Here is a 20524-nt window from a genome sequence, read left to right on the forward strand (position 1 = left end):
AACTAAGAAAAAAACCCACTGCACTTTCTAAGGTGACAGATTTAAGACACCTTTCCTTGTCAGGAAAACTGCCTGGTACCTCACCTGGCGTGTCACGGTCCTGGAGAAGTCTGGCAGAGAAGCAACAACGATGTCTCTGTAACATTTTGTTCAGGATGGAGCAATGACTCCAAGCAAGCAACAGGGGCTCTGGTGGAGATGCTGCAGGCGAGTGTTGCAAAGCCCAACTGCTCCATGAGCGATGGTGCAGGACGCTGGTGTCAGGGCCTGCCAGCCTGGGAACAGATAGAGGAGGTAGATTTGGTGAAATTATCTGCTGCTCTAGAACTGTGTTCCCCCATTTATACACCTGGAAGTAAATAATAATGCAGAATCATCGTCCATTTATTGAGTGTGGGAATTGCAAAGAAAATAGTAGAATTTTAATAACAGATATTTTCAAATATTTAGACTATAATTGATTTATTAAAGGATCACTGTATTGATGCTACAAGCTTCACCCCAATTTACCTCTCACCTGACTTGTTAAATTCACATTTTGGCACTGTTTGGAGGTTGATTTCATGTGAACAACTACACACAGAAATAATATACACAAAACAAGAAAAAAGTTCCAGAAAGGAAGTGATCACTTCAGAATGATAAAATCGAGGCCAAGGACACTAGAAAAACCCTGTTTTCTTCCTGGTAGTTACTTTGTAGTTGTTCTGCTTTATTTTAAGGCTTTCTCATGAAAGCCGTAAGTAATACAATACAAACTAGTGTAGCCAGGAATAAAATGATAATTTGTTTGCAGTTTAAAGAATTATTTTAGAAGAAAGTGTACATACAGACATACTTGATGTGTTCCAGAAGACATGAAAGAGCATAAAGTCTCATCCCATTTTTTCTTTTAAAAAAAGAAATTAAAAAAAAAATCTGTTCTATTTCAATAGGTCTGCTAGTCATGGGGTATTTGAGGCTCAGGTCTGTAGTTCAGCCTGTATAAGAGATGCCTCCTTGGAGACCCAGAGAAGATAACCCAGGAATCCATAATTCCCTTCAAGTAACAAACTCCCCTGTGATCCTGGAAAATCCCCAGGATGTGCTGCCTCTGTCTCCCCACCTGTAACACACAGACAAGACCCTCCTACATCCCGCACTGTTCCAGCAACAGGATTAATTGTCACAATAACATTTAAAACCCGTAAGAAACATGAGAAATAGTTGATGAGCGCCATCAGGAGGTGAGGCATTCCTGGTGCCTCCACCCCGCAGGGAGACGGGCTGCCCGGAGAGCGCCCGGCCTGCTCTGGGGGACAACCTTCCCATGGGATTTGCCAGGCAGCCTGTGTGCACATCTCCGGGCGCCCCCAGATAGAGTCTGGCTTTGGGGAGGGTATTTTATTGACAGACTCCCTCATCCCAAGGTACTAAAGAAGGAAAGAGAAAGAACCAAAGAATGAGGCAAGCTCTCCTGGGAAGAAACACAAATGAGGACAAATTCCCTCTTTTCGTTTCAAAGGACTTTTCTTCAAGTTATTTTATATAATTTCAATCAAATGTAAGCAGAGATTTCAGCACATTTCTTCTGAGAGTATTGGCCTAACAACCCTCTCGGTCTCCCTCCCCTCTCTGATTTCCCCAAACACATGATGTGCAGTCGTCGGCGTGCTAAGTTAAGTGTTCCTCCCTTAGGTCATTATTTCCACGCTTTAATTGTTCTTTCAGCCTTCTGTATTATTATTGTTATCCAGATTGTGTTGGTGCTGCTTTCCAAACACAGATGAGTAACAGTTCCTGCCCTTAAGAGTGTATTTTCTTGAAATAAACCTTTCAAATTCTCCACTCAAGACAAAACACACCAATTATGGCTGTAACAGTCTTCAAAGGATTTTCAAACTCTCTGAATTCTTGATTCTGACACAAAGCCAAATACACATCTTTTATTAACGTAAAACTAAGTGAGGCCTTTTCCAAGAAACTGAGCTTGCATTATGAAACTGATCTTAAGGATCTGAACTTCCATAGAAATAAAATATTGAGGTTTAGACCTTTGCCATGCCTCATTCCCATAGGTACCGCATACCTCAGAAATTAAAAAGGATCTCTGTGCCCAGCCCAGGCTGGTTGATGAGCAGCACTTACATAGCACATGTATGAGGGGTACAACCAGCAAGACATTGCTGATAGAAATCTTCCTCCTTTTACAGGCTGAGCTATTAAAACGTAGTTAGCAGATCTGTTATACAGATAAGTTAGAATGGAAAAATTAAAAGGCAAGGCTTTATGAGAAGCCACACAAAGCCACAAGAGAAATGCAAACAAAGTAATTCATTTCAATTAGAGCAAAGAGAGTAGATGAAAATAACTCAGGGTAGTCAATTCACTTTATTATGCAGCAGTTTATTTCCATAGCACATTCACCTAACATGGTTTATTTGGTTTCTGGTCACTCTAATGCACTGTAAACTCCACCAGCTAATTAAGCCAAGAGAGCACTTTTCTGCAAGAGCTAGGAGGGAGAAAGACTGCATGGAGCTACTAAAAAGAAAAAAAAATGGCACCCCAGGTAGAACTGTACTTAGGAGAATGATCACCCGCAAATACAAAACTTAGTTTAGGAATGGGTCTCATTCTGTATTTGCTGTTGAGGATCTGAGCACAGAGATGTGCTTGGTGATATCAACACACTGTAAAATGTCTCTCTTGAGCACACTGTTCTTTGATTATTACATGTAGGCTTGTGGTCACTGATGATCCTGTTTTGTTTTGCTACTGTGTAATTTCTTCTAAGCTACACTAAAAAAATAGCCTGCTTGAGCCATGGGAGAACATTTTCACAGCGCTTGATGCTCAGAAAGTTTTACTGCTGAGCTTTCGGAGGCACTTAGCTCAACATGCCGATACTCAGTGTATTGGGTCGCTGAACTGTAATAAAATACATCATTAAGCGAAACATTTGATGGAGGCACTTGGCTCATTGGGTCAGTGGTTATAGTTATAAGGAACTCCTTGTGAAGCTAATAGATAAAAAAATGAGCTCTTTTGATTTCTGAGACCAGCCTCTCTTTTTAAAGAGGAATACATGGCAGTTTCTAGTAACACACATAATAACTAAAGATATTTTCAGGAAGACCACACACTGCCACTATCCAAGCTGCAACGATACTGAAATCATTGATATGTACAACCAGCACTGACATCAACCAATTTAAGTTATAAAACTTAATAATATTAATAAAAAGTGCTGAGAGTTTCACTAACTGTTACAAATTCACTCTCCAAATCCACTGCAATGTTGCAGTGGAGCCAAACAAATACATTGAAACATACCAGTTAGACAATTTATTTCCAAAAGCAAGAAAATATCCCCTATAAAGTTAACAGAAGTTTATGCGTCTCTCTCTTCCCATAACCTTTGTCCTATTCAGTCATCACCTATCTGCACTACAAACCCTCAAACCTAGCTCAGGTCTAACTCAGGGGAAAACATCATCACTTTGGTTTGATTTTCATGCTTAACATTTGGTAATAACTGGCCAATGCGCAAGCCCAGTGCAGCTGGTGCCTAGCTATTTCACTACTGCCAGTATATCCAAGTAAATCACAGAGGCCATCAGCCTCTTCAACCTGGCCGACCTTCTCTCTTGAAAACCACACAGGAAACATTTCAGCTGGCTCTTTAGAAATGTGAAGCTGGGAAACCAGAGTGAAAGGCGATGGATTGTTTTGCAATATTAGAGCAAACGTGTTGACAATGTAGTAAGTAAATCCAGCCACAGGAGAAGATACAGGGTCCTGGAACACAACTTTCCTTTGAGAAAGGAGACTAATCTGGAAATATATCCCTAAGAAAATTCTACATTGGACCTCCTAGTTCAACTACAGATAAGACTGAGTCTCCTTTTTTGTTTGACATTACCAGGGGTTTCCTGATGATCTGAGATGTGAGTGACAGAGCAAACTACAGAACTCCCAGGGAGGGTCCCCACCTGCTTCACATCCACGGCTTCTTGAGAGAGGAATCTCAGTTTCAGAGGGACAACTGACATTTTCAAATACACCAGTAAGGACTGGATTGACCTGCTATTGGTAGCATATAATTTAGTAAAGGGTAAAAAAACACAACATAGTTCTTACAGCTCTTTCCTTTTTTTCTTCAAAATAGTGAATGTCAAACAGGGAGAACAAGTACACTCACACTCCAGCTCTGGATGATGCAGCTCATACTAAGCACATTATGGGTGAAGCAGCAACATGTAATGTCAAACCATTTCCATGAGGTTTTTTTCTATCATCTTTCCTTTAAGAAAAAACTATCAAAATTTCATCCATTGTGCAGGAAGCTGCATATTTATCACTAGCCCGACAAAGCCCTGATCTGGCTGAGTACCTACCTGCTACCACAACAGGCATTTGAAAAAAGGTTAATACTTCATAAAAGAATAGCAAGCAAGAGATGGCACTGCTTTTGTACTTCTCTACTACTATCCATATGAAACAATTCAGTTGCTTTGTTACCTCTCAGTTTTTCAGGTTCTGCTGCTTTCATTCTTATGCCACCTCTTGCCTCAATTTTAATCAGAAAAAAAAAATATAATAATCACCAAAGAAAACCCACAGTTTTCTGAGAATCCATTTACCCATCTGCCTGAAGTTTGGTGTCATGTCACTAAACTGTCATTAAAATAATTGCCTCTAATAGCAGGTTATAAATGACTCTCCAGTCAAAGACTACAGCTCCTTGCATAGATTACACTGTTATCTTTGAGGAACACAAGCATTGTTTCTTAAACAATTAATTTGCTACTTATGGTATCTAAATTCCACAAATAATGCAAATTAAAAGGGGGAAACCCACCTAGGATCTTTAATCAGCACATTTCTGGAAGAAGGGCATTGAGGTTCAACTACTGGTCTCATCCTGCTGTATCACGAATCACAAATGGCTTTCACAGCTCTTTTGTATACTGCCATCCTGAAAGAAACAAGATCAGTCAGTCAAAGCAAACTTTCTGGGTCAGAAGGGACATCTAAAGAAGGTCTAGGGCATCACTGAGAAGATGCCAAGTTCCCACATTACGCAGGCTGCTGTCTCAGTTCCAGAAGCAGTCGCTTGATATCAGTCGACATCAAGCTCTGAAGCAGAAATGAGACATGCAGCAGCAGACCCTCCAGGGCACGCAGAGACTAGCAAGGCAACATCTGCGAGCTCTAGGAACTGTTTCTTCTCACAAAATACGCTAAACTGTTGAATTGCCAGTGACCTATCACAGCTATTGCTGCTACACTACTTGAAATGCTTTCAAAAGCCATCACCAGACACAGAAGCCGCCATGGGTGAAGATGATGTTGGAAAAGGTTTGAGGTTTGCTTGTGTGTATTTTTGATCCCACTTCTGTACCAGTAACAGTGTGACATGACAAACCTAGCAGCAAAAACCTTTCCTAGGACTTTCACCCCATGAAAAGTTCCTCCAGCATTGCACAGGTTAGCAGAAAACACCTATAGTTTGGGAAACTAAATAAAAACAAGCCCGTGTCTCTGCTACTAAGAAACCTACAGATAAATTCCCTTTCTGCCCAAGAGAGAAGGGCGTGAGGTCCATGTACTGGCCAGAGCACAGTCCTATTCCTGAGGCTGGAGCACACCAGTGGAATCCCAATTTCAAAAATATCAAGAGAGTCACAGACAAAAAAAATATTAGAAGTAGATCTTAAATACAACTTTGTTCATCATATTTTTTCTAGAGGTACTACTTCTCACAACCAGCTTCCCTAGATTTTCTTCAAGTTCTCCATCTAGGTTTTCCTAAGTAAGGTTAAAATGTTACACTAAATCAAGATCATACCAGCACTATTAAAGGTCAGCAATATGACTTTCTAATATCAGCTTTCATGCTGCGAAACACTGTTGTGTTGGCCTGAAAAGCATCTAAACCTATATATTATACACACATCTGTTCTAACATCCTTGGTTGACAATGCCAACTATAACTGCTGCTTATTATGAGAGATGCCTGGAATACCCACTAACATCAATTTCCAGTAATTATGAGCAAGAGTGCTAACAGGATGAGGACAACTTGACCATGGCAATAACTATTACAGAGATTATCAGAATACCACCCCACCCCCAAATCAAACAAACAAACAAACCACAAACACAAAGAAAACCCCAAACAAACAAAACCACCAAGACACCAAGTCTGCTAAGCATTGTGAATGCATTATAACATCATAACATAGTATGTGGTCCTGGGAATTCTGACTCAAGATGGGAGTACAGGAGTTAACAAAAGTCAAAGCTCTGAAGAAAAGTAGCAACAGAATAAGTTTCCATGTTGGAATTTAAATGTTTAACCTGGCTGGTATATTGAGATTCTTTACATTTTTAGACTCTTGTCTAAAGAGTCAAGTCTGCTAAGCATTGTGAATGCATTATAACATCATAGCATAGTAGCTGCCAAGTCCATGTACCAGTGTCTTCCACAGATTCTGTTTGGGAGTTGCTGCAGGTGCCATCTCAGCTGTCGGACTTTGCGCAGTCAATTGAAAACTGTCCAGTAACAAGAATCTGCCATGTAGGCTGGGTCAGCATTTCTGCAGTCACTGTACACTAATTAGTGAAGACCTCCTGAAAATCCAATACTTGATGTGGTCTTAACTCTGGGTACTTGAGGATTTTGTCATCTGTTTGTGCTTTTCGAATGGCAGGGAGGAAGATGGGGGCCATTGAAGGGAGGAGGTTTGAGCATCGTCCATTTCCTCCCCACTTCTGACAATGTCAATGCCATCTAGTGGTCAAGATACCATGATGTAAAAAAGTGGGTAAAGTTACACAAATATTGCTTGGGTTGGAACCTGAGAAATGCAACTTTTTACACTGGATGTTTTATGCCTCTTTTCATAAAGAACAAAAGAGCAAATTATACTTGAAAAGTTGTTTTTCAATATCTGGAAATGTTCCTGAACTTTGCTCCCAATGGATTCAGCAAAGAACGGCGTTTTACATCTGCCTCTTCATCCTTCTGTTTCTGAACACACAGAGGGAAAAAAAAAAATAATAATCTAATAATCGGGAAACCTTACACCCAGATCTATCAATGGCAAAAAAGTCTAACTAGATTAAAGGCCAATATTTAAATTTAGCAAATACGCACCATTGCAAGACCAGAGCATTTCTGAGTTGGATTTTCAACAAAGCCAGGCAATAAATAATACAGCCCATTCAACAACATACATGCAGTCAACAACATCCATAACATCCACTACATTACAGTGCATTTAAAGACGGCAAGAAACAGAAAGTTCATAAACTCATACTTAACACCTAAAGCCTTTTTGTTATTAATAGAAAACAAGGAAATGAGTAATTAACAGCATCATCATCAGTATTTATCATTATTAGTATTTAACGTTCCAGTATAAGTTGGGGAATGACCCATTAGAGAGCAGTGTAGGGGGAAGGGACCTGGGGGTCCTGGTGCACAGCAGGATGACCGTGAGCCAGCACTGTGCCCTTCTGGCCAGGAAGGCCAATGGCATCCTGGGGTGTATTAGAAGGGGGGGTGGTTAGTAGGTCAAGAGAGGTTCTCATTCCCTTCTGCTCTGCCCTGGTGAGACCACACCTGGAATATTGTGTCCAGTTCTGGGCCCCTCAGTTCCAGCAGGACAGGGAACTGCTGGAGAGAGTCCAGCGCAGGGCAACAAAGATGATCAAGGGAGTGGAGCATCTCCCTTATGAGGAAAGGCTGAGGGAGCTGGGTCACTTTAGTTTAGAGAAGAGGAGACTGAGGAGTGACCTCATTAATGTTTATAAATATGTAAAGGGTGGGTGTCACGAGGATGGAGCCAGGCTCTTCTCAGTGACAACCAATGGTAAGACAAGGGGTAATGAGCATAAACTGGAACACAAGAGGTTCTACTTAAATTTGAGAAGAAACTTCTCAGTAAGGGTAACAAAGCACTGGAACAGGCTGCCCAGGGAGGTTGTGGAGTCTCCTTCTCTGGAGACATTCAAAACCCGCCTGGACACTTTCCTGTGTAACCTCATCTAGGTGTTCCTGCTCTGGCTGGGGGATTGGACTAGATGATCTTTCGAGGTCCCTTCCAATCCCTGACATTCTGTGATTCTGTAACGTGTTTTGTAACACCTTTTGTTTGAGTTTGATATCCAGTTCTGGGTGAGGGTGATTTTTCAGTTTGCTTCCGAATGTTTTTCCAAAGCATGTCCGAAACTGGATACATCCAGAAACGTGGTAAAAACAAACCTTGTTGAAAGACAGTTACACTTAACAGAACCTACCCTGCTTTCCTTTCTGAAACCAGAAATGGCTAACATACCTACACAACAAAAAAATTAACAAATAAAAGCCACGGCAAAAGAGCTTTTATGTCTGCATAAAATCTGTTCAATCTAATTTTCCCAGAAAATACGACAGCAAATTGCAAGGTGAAAGGCAAATTGCAAAAAAGTACTCTGGAAAAAAAATCACGTCAAGACATTCTGGAAAAATGCTGAATTTGTTCATGTATTATAGCACATATCAGTTTATTCTTTGAAATTGAATTAAAATTTGCCATTGTCTCCAACAAAGGCAGTTTCTCCTCCCCTCCCCACGTTTTCTGTAAACTCAGACAGATTTTACAAGCCCATAGCTCCAACTTCAGTTTTAGTCACACCCCACTCAGCTGTCCCTTTAGAAGCCCCTGGTTTTCAGATCTTCCTAACTTGTTCTTGCACATGCAAGATTTTTTAAAATTTCCCTGCAGTTTTAGGTATAGAAACACTACTTCACATACACAGATGCTTGTGTGTTAATCCAACCCATTGGCAATGTTTTGAGTAATGCATCATAAGAGCAATGGCACCTTAATGATGTATTACATTAATACATCATCAAAGCTATGACACTCTTCTGATATATTAGTTTAATACATCATAGCAGTGCCGTATCTTGGACAATGTATTACTCCAGAACACAGCAACAGCCAGAAAGCTCTGAGTTCAAGTTTTGCAGTTTTTTTCAACTTACCTATCTTATATGAGTTTGGGTTGTTTGGTTTGGGGGTCTTGTTTGTTTGTTTGTTTTTTAATTTCTCAGAAATACCAATGTTGACTTGGGACAGAAGGCTGTAGTTATCTACTGATAAAAATCAATATTCCCAAGGAGCTATTTCACAGTCCACCGCCTAATAAACCCTAATTGTCTGTGCAGATGCTTGTGTCAAGGTACACAGAGGGGAGTGCTGGTGCCTCCCTGCCTTCTGCCCTGCGCTCAGTGCCAGGGAGGTGAACTCATCACCCGCTCTGCAGTCACAACCAAACCTCCACACAACCAGCTCCTCCTCAAAACAGCCAGCAGAGACTCAGTAATAACAACGGGTTTCTTAAAGACAACCTTCCTCAAAAAGAGCTGCTGGGGAAGATACTGAATTTATTTCCAAAAAATTCCCTAATTTTAAACACTCTGCTCATGTTTGCAGTGATGTACCAAGAAACCCACCAAAACAGTGAGCTGCATACTCATGATATTACTCATGCACCCAGCACTGCGCAGCAGCCTCTCTCCTCTGCTAGCAATCTATGGAGAACCTTAATGAAATGAAAATTTAATCTTTTTAGCTACCCATTTCACAACACAGACCATACTAGTGAGTTATATGTTAAATTACTAACAGATTATTTGCAGAAAGCCAAGGGGGAAAAAATGTCTTAAAATGAAAGGTCTTCCACCCTGTTCCAATTCCTTTAAGAAAAACTTAAACTGATTATCTTCATCACATGACTTTCCATGATATTATGAGATTTTAGTCATTGCAGGCAGTAACACCAATTACGTGGTAATACAGGCAATGTTTGTACAAATAAATCACTCTAATTTCTCTGATATAAAAGAATTGCATTCCACTGTTCCCACAGAATATGTAGGTCTCCTCTAGATGTTTCCTTGCATGATCACCAAAAGCACGCCCAAAACAGTCTGACCAATGAGTGTGTATGTCTACAAAGTAAATCAGGTTGTATATACATGCCTATTTCGGAAAGAGTATTTTGCAAAAGTGCAAAGTTCAAAACCAGAATAACAAGCTGGAACATAACAGAAGAGAAAGTACAAAAGTTAAAATTAAGTACCTGCAGCAAAATAAAGATAGAAGGGAGAAAACAAAATTATCACCTGGAAACAAACAGAAAACAAATTTAAAAAAAAAAATCCTCACCAATAAAAATAAACTGATGGAAAATTAGAATAAAGTGCCTTCCTCAAAAATCTTTCTGAAAAACTACACCCAGGTAACAACAACGGAAAATTTCAGACCCACGATTCTCCGTTGTGGTCACTCCTCCAGCATAAACAAAAACACAAACTACAGCATGGGCAGGGAGCTCTTAGAAGCACCAGTAATTCTGAACGTTCTATCTGAAACTCCTTCTTTCAGATAAGGTCTTATGACCTTTCAGGTATTTTGATATTTGCCTGCCTCTATTTTGAGGGACAAACAAATCCCTTTTTAATCTCTCTCTCCTAATGGACCTCGAGAGGCACCAAGGCTGTCACAGGAGGCAGTGCAGCAGACGCCCATGAGCTCTTCTCTCCCAGGCTCAAAGACTGGTGGCAAAACAGAAGTACAAGGGTTGAACAAGTAAAGGTGCCCATCACTCCACAAACTAGAACCCCACACCCTGACAAGCAACCAACTGTGCAAATTACATGGTAAAAGGGAAATCCAAATTAATGAAAGCCACTTGGTTGTCCTTTGGGACTACAGAGCTAGAATATTAAAAGCTTGATCCAAAATTATTTTTATGGCCACAATGTAAATCTTTCCTCCTATTATTTATTCATAAACTATTCATTAATTTCACTTAAAGCACTTCAAACACAATTATGCAGGTGCTTCAATTATTGCAGAAAACAATAGCAACATATACAAAGCCTTCAGCTGCATTCCTTTTCCTCAGCCCCACGCTTGCTGGGCTCCTTTTCTGGCACTAGCAAAGTTAGCTTAGACACAAGCCCTCCATATTCAAAGAGTTGCCCATTTCCCAGTGGCACAGCTCTTCCCAGAGAGAAAACAAGAACACATTTAATTTTAAAGCACTTGGCTGAAGTCCCAACAAGCATCCCCAGGTTTGAGCCAAGCCGTCTCCCTCAGGGACCTTTCCCCAAACCCACTCAACACTGTGGTGTGTCTGAGGGAACAGGTTACTTTCACTGCAGAAGACAAAGCCTATTTCTATGTATGCACCTCACCACTGCCCCGTAAACTCCAGGCCCTTTTTGCTTTCCTTCTCTGTGCTCCTGTAGTCCCTGCTGCTGAGAAGTGGCTGCATTTGGTGCAGAGGTCACTGCCACTCGACAGCTCTCCCTGGTCCTTCCCACCACCTGTGTGGAGTGTGTTGACGGTGCTGGGATCTCTTGCAGCCTCTACGGGTGTCCTTCATCCTTGCTCAGGGAAGTGGAAGTTACGCTGGGCTACAAAGCCACTGTGAAAATGGTAAGAGCCTGACATTGTTGTTGTTGACAGTCCTCAACTCGATGGCTCCTGAAGTGCTTCTGCCTTCAGACTGCCTTGTGGAAGTTGGTGCAGTGTGCTGGCATTAGCGTCCACCTCCATGGACAGGTGAGCAGACCTGAGACAACGCAAGGGGAACAAGAACTGTTGAAGAGGGGAAAGCAAGAGGGACAAGGCAGGGAGGGCAGGGAAGACAAGAAGGAGACAAGGATATAATGCAGAGACCTCGGACAAAATACAGTGCTTAGAGTTTCCTGAGTGCTTGGACTTCACTTTGCCTGCCTTGGATGAGTCTGGTTGAAGACAAAAATACCCAACCCCTATAAAGAAATCCATTTATACGTAAATTAGCCAATTTTGTGAATGCTGACTTGTTTTTTCTGTTCTTATCTCTAAGATTCCCTACATTAATATTTTTCAATGGTCTACTGTAACCTGTAAGAGACACTGTTTTCTCTGACTAAAAACCCCACACTTCACATTGTTTGCATGCAGGAAAAAGTATGCAATTACTAAGCTACAGTTAAGTTACTCTCTATTAAATTATACTTGTACACATTCTAGTAATTTACTGGCAAATGCAAGTCTGGATTCAATTTTTATTTCCCTCCATTTGAATGCATTAGTATTCTTCTGTTTGTTAGGTACACAGCATTCTGTACTTTCCCACAGCACTGAATCCTTCAGAAGCACAAAACATAAGTAGCCATAGCATTACTGGGTTGGGGGGATAAATGCTACTCAGACACATTTGAAAATCACAGGTCTTTGTAGAGAAAGAAAAAAACAATACACATCAGAAGAGTAAGAGATTAATGAGAAAACATAGCCAAGAAAGCAGAAATGGATGCCCAATTTTCAAAGGGAAGGAAAGGCCTCATAAAAATATCTTTGCTTATGTGTAAAATCAATGGCCATAGAACAGTCCCGGAAAAAAAAAAAAAAAAAAAAGCTCTTCTATATAGTCCCTTTCTCCTGCAGGTCTCAAAAATATTTCACCTAGGTGAATCCCCACTTTCCCCACTTTACAGATATGGGGAGGCAAAGGGGACAAGACCTATCCAACCTGAGTGACTTTGGGGACAGCCATGGAATAAGTTTGGATGTGCAGAATAGAAATGGAAAATAAACTACCACATTGTCCAGTAGCTTCCTGGTCTGCATTTCACACACATCACAGTGCTAGGTGACCCACAGGACCCTGCCCTTCCAGGTGAGAGCAGAGCTGGAGCAAAGGCAGGAGGCAGCAGCCCAGACCTGTGCTGTGCACCCACCAGTGGGCAACAGAGTCCCGTCCTCCATACCCCTTTCCTGGGTCCATCCACAGCTCAGAAGATGCTTTTTGCTTGGTGAGCCACCTGGGTTTGCTGACGTAGCTAAAATATCAGGGTGATGACTTATGTCACCTGCTAACCAGCTCCAGGCCCTACTCCTTACACAAATACACTCTACCAGAATAAATATTAATGGAAACATCAAGACATACATGTGTGAAGGAAATGAGGAAATGTGGAACAGATCAGATGCTGAAGTACTGACAAGTTACAGTGTCCTAGTAGCAACAGGTATTGCCCAAAGATCTAGAGCCTGAAATACATTCTGGATAAATAAAAATTATATTTAAACATTTTTATTATAAGATACTAACTATAAAATACCAGCACATAACCCATTGCTGGACTGTTTTTCAGAAGGTACTGACAGCAAAGATTACAGAGTGAATAACCATTTCATTTGAAAAACTATAATTCAAAAAATTATTCCCCCCTTAAAAAAATATATTGTACAATATGCAGAACCCACAAATTTAATAGGTGAATGGAAGAATTTCAATTTAGTTTTTAGAGTAAAAGATGACCTACAAATAAAACCTAAACATTAACCCAAGCACAGAAATAAGTTTTCCACACCAAGGATGAGACCAGAAATAACCTCTGGCAAAGGGGGAATTTATAGCTCCTGCTGAATCCTCTCACAGTTTTGGGTCCATAGTTGACAGTTTGAGTGCACCACTCTGGGACACAGCTGTTGCACTGAGGCAGTGCATAAAGCAAACGGAGAATTGCCTGCTTTTTCATTCATAGGACAGCAATGAAGACGATAAGAGAAGAACCTTTAAAAACTGTGTGCCATACCAGAAAATGCACAATTCTTACTGGTGACCCTCTGGGACACTTCAGCACATTAAGGAATATTCAGGTGTCTTTTGTGTCAACACCAAACATTGAACTAGCTAGAGGACTTTATTGGAGCTATAAAGAATGTTTTCCAGAGGGTTTTAGATTTATGCACTGAATTCTCCTCTCTCATACTGCCCAGCTACAAGGGAGCACGAAGCTCATTTTTCAGTGTTAGACCTGTATGGAAGTTGGCTTTCTTGGTTATCTTTCATATGAAACTGCCCCAGGCCACAAAACCTGTGGCCAAAACTTATCAATGTTCTCAGTAAACTATGTTTTGTGATTTTGAATTAAAAAGAAAATTCTACACCTTTTCATTAAGTCAACTACATAGTACACATGACAAAAATATCAGCTAACGATAAGAAGACTTTTACCATATCCTATGTCTAAGACATCATTTGATAATGCTAACGAGAGCATTAAAGACAGCACCTTACTTGAACTAAATTCTGTTCTTACTGCATCTGGGAGGAACATCACACACACCTTCCTGAATAGCTGTATAGAACCACTATCACACTACAGGCAAGGCTGCAATTCAGTGAAATCACAGAATCACAAAATCCTGGTTAACTCCAGGCACTCCTAGGTCAAAGCCCACCAAAAGCAGAATAGTCTTTAAAGGTGGGAGTGATTATGTTCTGGGGTGGCGCTATTTTTTTTTTTTATTATTATTATTTTTTTTTTTTTTTTTTTTTTCCAAAGGAGATAATCAAGCTAAAAAGAGGCAAAGGAAAGGAAGTGGCCTCAGGGTGCTTCCGTGGCAGGGTGAGGGACAAAACATGGATTTTGAATCCTTGTGCTGCTCCCTCCATCTGGGCAGAGCTGCACCGAGTTCTGAGTTCAGTGCGGAGAGCAAAACCAGGCAACATGCCTGCCAAGCACTGGGAAGAGGCAAGTGCTAAGCACAGGAGGAAAGGAGAATCTGCCTCCTGCTGCTGAAAAGGGAAATAAGGACACACAGGCACAGACTTCCCACGCGCAGCCCCTATTGCCACTGGAGGTCTTCAGGACCTGCGCCTACACGGCACAGTGTCAAGGTAGGGTTGTGCAGCCCCCAGAAGGGAGCTGTGCCACCCTGGAGGCAGGCCCTCCTTGGTAGGAATGGTCACCATACAAACAAAACACTTCCTGTTCCTCTGCAGTCTGCAATCTCAGGGAACAAGTAAAGCTGTGAAAAGGTTTTGCTGCTAATAAGAAATTCCTGTCCTGAGGGTCAATGCCTCAGACCGACCCAGCCAGTCTTCAGCCCACGACTCTGGCCTGCAGCCACGAGCACAGCAGCAGCCATGTGCAGCACCATTTGCCTGAGGCTTTCCCCGCCAGTGGCCAGGGCTCCCAAACTGGCACAGCAGAGGGGACAGGGCCTGGGGACAACCTCCAAACTCTTGGAGGAGCTACTGAGGCTTTCTGCTGAGATGTTTTCTGTATTGTGAGCCCAGAGGACATCTGTAACTGATTTGCCACTGATTCTGCATTTTGGCAAGCCAATTTTTAAATGCCATCTAACTCATACTGTAATCAGCTCAGGGAACTTATTAGACAGTTGTGCCCTGGAGTTGGTTAAAAACTCTAGCACAGCTGGGGCCTCACCTGATTTGAATGGATTCATGCAATGTTAGTCAACTATTTCAGAGGAAAATAGGCAAAAGAATGATACCATTTACTTACATAAATCTGATGTTTCCTTTTTCAGGGGACTGATTCAAGTATTTTTCTGAGAGCTGTTGCCTACTAAAGCATTTGTTATGTGCAAGACACCTGTAAAAATTAGGCACACAAGGAAAAACCAAATATAAACAAGGAGAGTCATGCAATGCTGTAAATCTCATCATCTGAAATTCAAGGTTCAAAATTATTAACCAAAAAGTTTCAAGTCTTCATTACCCACCATGTAATCCAACGTGTATTTAAATTCCTCTGGTGTCAGCTCTCCCCACTAAGTCTTGTTCAGATCACCACAGAAATTTATTGCAAATTTTGCAAAGCTTTTGACCTGTATCATCTTATTAAACTTTTATGAAAAATCAATAGAGTTCGATCATGTTATGAGCTGTTCTTCATACACGTCTCAGTGGCAAATGGAGAAGTCTATTTATCCCAAAGTCTAGAGTGAAGATGTTGAACTGGATACAAGTCTCTGATCGTATGTCCATGGTGCTGATAAACTTAGAATAAAGACTGAAGAAAATGAGATATGTAAGCTTTGGAGGAAAATATGAGACTGAGAACTTGAAACCAGCGTTTTTTGAAGGGAGGATGGGTTACAAGTTCCATTAACATTTAGCAAATTGCATAAAAAAATGTTTCAAATAGACATCCTAGGGATCTACATTTTGATCCAAGTGGAAATAGGCAAGTTGATCACAGTCATATCACCAGTATCACTAGGAGAAACAGAAATGAAGACAGAAGCATATTTTCCCCTTTTCTTTTTTACTAGGGTCATTTTTAACAGCAGGAGCAGGGTGATGAGTTGCCCAGCACAGTGCTCTTGAAAGGAAGAGCTCCCCTGGCGCACACTGCAGGTCTGCTTGGGAGCAGGAGCGCAGGATAGCGCAAGCACCTCAAGAGAGACTTGTCAGGAGAGTGAGAGACTCCTCATGTTGAGGGCATTGATGCACACGCGTCCAGGCAACCTGACATCACCTGTGTCTGCCCAGCAAGTCCCATAAACACCAGCATCTACAGGGGTATAAGAAAAACAAATTAATTAATAGACTACCTCTCCATATAGACTCTCATACCTTGAATATGAACTCTGGACTGCAAGGCTACTACTGTTGGTGGCTTATTGCTTTTTTACCCATTTTATGGGCACACAAACAGGACTGGTAGTTCAACACTGTATTTCAATTGCAGACACTGAAATAACTAGGAGCCAAATCCTGCAGAAACTCCCGGGGAAGTTCCAATACTTTAAGCTCCAGCCTATTGAATAATGAATACATAACAAATTAAACTGTAACAGAAAAGAACAAACAAGAGGCACTCTCTATTTCTTTATTTTTCTTACCTATTGTTTTGGTTTTAGTTTCCGTGAGTAAGCAGTATTGGTATCCTGCTGGCTTCCTGCTAGCCACAGGAGAAGGAAGGAGAATTTTTGCAATAATTTAAAAATACACCAAAAGTATGGAAAGGTTAAGAATTCTGGAGAGGAAAAAAAAAAAAAAAAGATAAAAGAAAAAACAAACAAAAAAAAATAAACTAAATAAAGGCAAAGCAACCTGACAAAATTAGCCTTTATCAAATAATTCAAGGACATGAGAATTCTACGAGAAACAGGCTAGTAAATCTGTGTCCTTAGTAAAACTATGCCTATGATACTTTAAAACAAAGCTGTGAACATCGCCTCTTTTGTTTGCTTACCTTGGTTTTGTTCGGTTCATTTTTAAAGTAAAATTTTAAGTGATCTCCAGCAAGCCATCCCAAGGTATAAAAAAGTGAGATTACTACTCACATTTCTCAACTAGAGGCATAACGTAATATTCCACTGCAAAGAGAAGACAAATCTTTTGAAACTAACTACAATATTTTTGTTTATCATCTTGTCGAATCTACAGGCTATTTGCTTTTATGCCAGCCAGTTTTGTGGGTTTTTTTTCCCCAGGAAAAGGCAGCCAACATGCTGCTTGTAGAAAAATGGGGTTTGCTATAAATAAAAGAAAAAAAAAATGGTGAAAATCATAAGATGAACACAAATATTATGTTTTAATACATTTGAAGCCACAAATATTTCACACCAACTCCTCCTCCTCCCAAATAAGGGAAGGCGTTAGGCTCAGAATGATATTAGTTACATTAACTAACACATCTGGAAAGGCTATTTACATGTGTTCTGCATTAGATTAGAGGCTGAGATGTTTGATGCTGCAAGCATACCTTAGCAAAGACCTGCAGGATTACCCAGCTAGTGTAGACCTGGGTCAACAGGCCAGCTTTGACCAACAACAGGTCTGAACCTAAAGAGGTTTATGCACAGCAATGCATTTTTACTAAATAACCTGCAGTCTTGTGCTTTTTACCTTGGCTGCCTTTGCTAAAGGAAACTGAAGTCACACTGGGATATACTGTAAAAAGGAACTAATACCAGGGCTTAGTCTTTGAAAAATGCTGAGTTCATTTGGTTGCTGCATCCTGTGAAGGGAACCCTGTTTTGCTGTCTTCAGCCTTGATTACTGTGGGGAAAAGCCCTAAATGGGATATTCTTTTGGCCTAATAGCCAAAACGTGTGTTGATGCATCTCACAATGTGAACATGGTCATCGAGGGAATTAGTGCTTAACCATTCTAAAGATAACTTGGGTAGTGCAGAGTGTTTTCACCATCTTACATGTACTGAAAAGATAATTGAGGAAAAAAGGTTAAAAATGCTTTTTTCTGCAATTCACATCAAGTACATCAATAATGTAAGACACAAACAACAAATTATGATAAAAATAGAAAATTATAGTCTAACAATACTCACTTTACTGAAGATAAAAATACCCTCATCAGCTGTTATTTAACAAAATTTATCAAGACAACAGGGAATGTCTGGAAAGAGACTCTGACCACCCTTTTGACTTCAAATAACATAGGAAATAAACTTGATTGCATTTAATGATTAGTTTAACATCTATTAAAAACAAATTTCAAAACCTCAGCTCTACTCTGTCATTAAATATAATCATCCCTTGGGAGAAAAGGAATTCATTCTGTTGCATATATGATTGATATTTTCTGTAATGACTTTTCCAAAGCTAACTTGTGGCTTGAGGCTGTATGGTTAGGTTTTTTGTTTGGGTTTTCTTTTTGTTGGGGATGGAGGGAGTTGTGAATGAGAATAACATTCAAAACACAGATTGCAGGTGTGAATCTTTGGTACTTAAGTTTGTAGGACAAGTAGCTGAGCTCACCTTGGAGTTGGGACTGGAAAAACCAAGGACTTAAGGCATGTCTCAAACAGTCTTACGCTAAGTTACAGAAATCATTACATAAAGTTGCTCAGTTTCAGTCTGTAAAATGGAAGCAATGAGATTTTTATGCCTCATAAAGGTATTACTAAATTAAAACCCATTAATCCCTGGCAAATATTTAGATATCATACCGAGATAAAACATATTAATAAGCAAAGATAGTGCTACCAAGTTTAAGGGTGTCATTCACAAACTAGGAATAAGCAATCAAGTGAAGAGCTTCTTAATTTTCATTATAGGTGCCTAGATACTTTTTACAAAGTATTTATTAGTATCTTACAGATTATATTATTTGATAAAGGTCAAAACTGGGTCAATTGACTGCAGCAGAAGACCATGTCCAACACTGTTCCTACTGAATACAGTGAAAATATTATTCTTCCTAATTCTGTCAAATTTGCAGAAGAACTGCAAAATGGTGTCTTCCCCCCGCCACCTCCTCGCAATTATGCTGCTTCAACATAGTCTGAATTTTTATTTTACACTTACTCTGCTCATGTTATATATGTGTTCTTTTGTGGGAAAAACTACCATTAGATTAATAAAATCCCTTCCAAATTTAATTTGGTGCTTTTATATAAATCAGTGTAGCATGTGTTAAAGACCTAATTTCTAATTACAGTAAAGCAACAAAGGAGGTGGAGGGAAGAATATGTAGTTCATTGTCAGTCATTCTAATCAAATACCATCCACATTTGTTTGGAAGTAGAGCTTATCTAGCAATCTCCTTCCTCTGTAACTACCCTCCTTTAGCTTTTAAGCCAGGCATGTAGGTAATTAACAGAAGTTCTTTGCTATCTATAAGAAAGCCCCTTAAATTTAGTAAAACTTTGGCTAAGTTATACTTTTCTTCCAAGCTAATGGAGAACTCTTCTGACAGAGTTCTGGTTATAATCAGAATTATTTCTCATTGTGTTCCAGTTTAAGGGGAAAGGACAAAGCACAGTGAACTGTCAGGAATGTTCAGTTTTCAGTTCACTTTATTAGATGTGGGGGCTGAAGAAAACAACAACAACTATACATATATATATATATCTATCCTGCTGAATAACAAAAAAAAATCCCAAGAACCTCTGTCCACGGAGGATCTTCATAAACACATCAAACAAACTCCTCTGCTAAGAATGTCACTTTATAGTGCAAACTTGTTAAATTAATCTTATAACAGATGGAAAAATGTAAATGTGTAATATACAAAAAGCTTATTTTTAAATTACTAGACCAGGTTTTAATTGCTGATAGCCTCAGGTCAGATATACAATAGGCCAGGCCTCTGAAAAGCAGTAAACTTGGCATCAATTCCCTACATTCAGGCATAGTCTGATCAGATTTTGTTTTGAAAAGGTCATTTAATTAGTAGTATCAGTAACTCTCAGTGCCTTAACACCATCTTCCTTTAGCTAATGATATCATTTTGCATGTGCTAAGTAAAACAGGAATTAACAAAATTCCAATGGCTTACTTAAATGATAAATAACAAGCCATTTTAAGGAAGAAATCTCCTAGGGAGTGCGGAAAAACCTGCAGCTGAAGGCGAGTGGGTCAGGATGTGTAACTCTGCACAGGCATAAACAGGAAACAGAGCAGCTTGCGTTTGGATTGACAATCTGGCTCCAAACAGCTCATCTACAGTGGGCACAATGCTTGACCCCTGTCAAACCTGAGAACTGTGGTTTTGTAAGAGTTTTCTGTCCTGATACCTCTCACGGCTCCCTTATGTAAAGTAAAATCTTTCTTTCTCTGTCACTCTGTATGGTCAAGAAAAGTCTTGCTTAGTGAAATACTTACAATTAATGATGTCACCTTTACTGTTAAACATTTCCTCATGCAACGACTTCCTATAGTTTTGGCAACAAACTCCCTAGAATGGAAACATCAGAGAT

General features: G+C 40.1%; 1 long non-coding RNA gene across 1 annotated transcript in view; it reads right to left on the reverse strand.

Annotated features, from left to right (window-relative positions):
- The window catches only part of LOC110362259 (uncharacterized), a 108883-nt gene that overhangs the window by 15510 nt on the left and 72849 nt on the right, over positions 1–20524 (reverse strand). The window contains exons 12-18 of the long non-coding RNA XR_010474337.1: positions 20430–20502; positions 18582–18680; positions 16701–16834; positions 15576–16369; positions 15356–15445; positions 4844–4960; positions 85–275 (exon numbers count right to left, since the gene is read on the reverse strand). This is a non-coding gene — a long non-coding RNA (uncharacterized LOC110362259). The remainder of the gene's footprint in view (positions 1–84; positions 276–4843; positions 4961–15355; positions 15446–15575; positions 16370–16700; positions 16835–18581; positions 18681–20429; positions 20503–20524) is intronic.

The sequence above is a fragment of the Columba livia genome, chromosome 8, assembly GCF_036013475.1.
Source record: "Columba livia isolate bColLiv1 breed racing homer chromosome 8, bColLiv1.pat.W.v2, whole genome shotgun sequence".
NCBI classification, from domain to species: Eukaryota; Metazoa; Chordata; class Aves; order Columbiformes; family Columbidae; genus Columba; species Columba livia.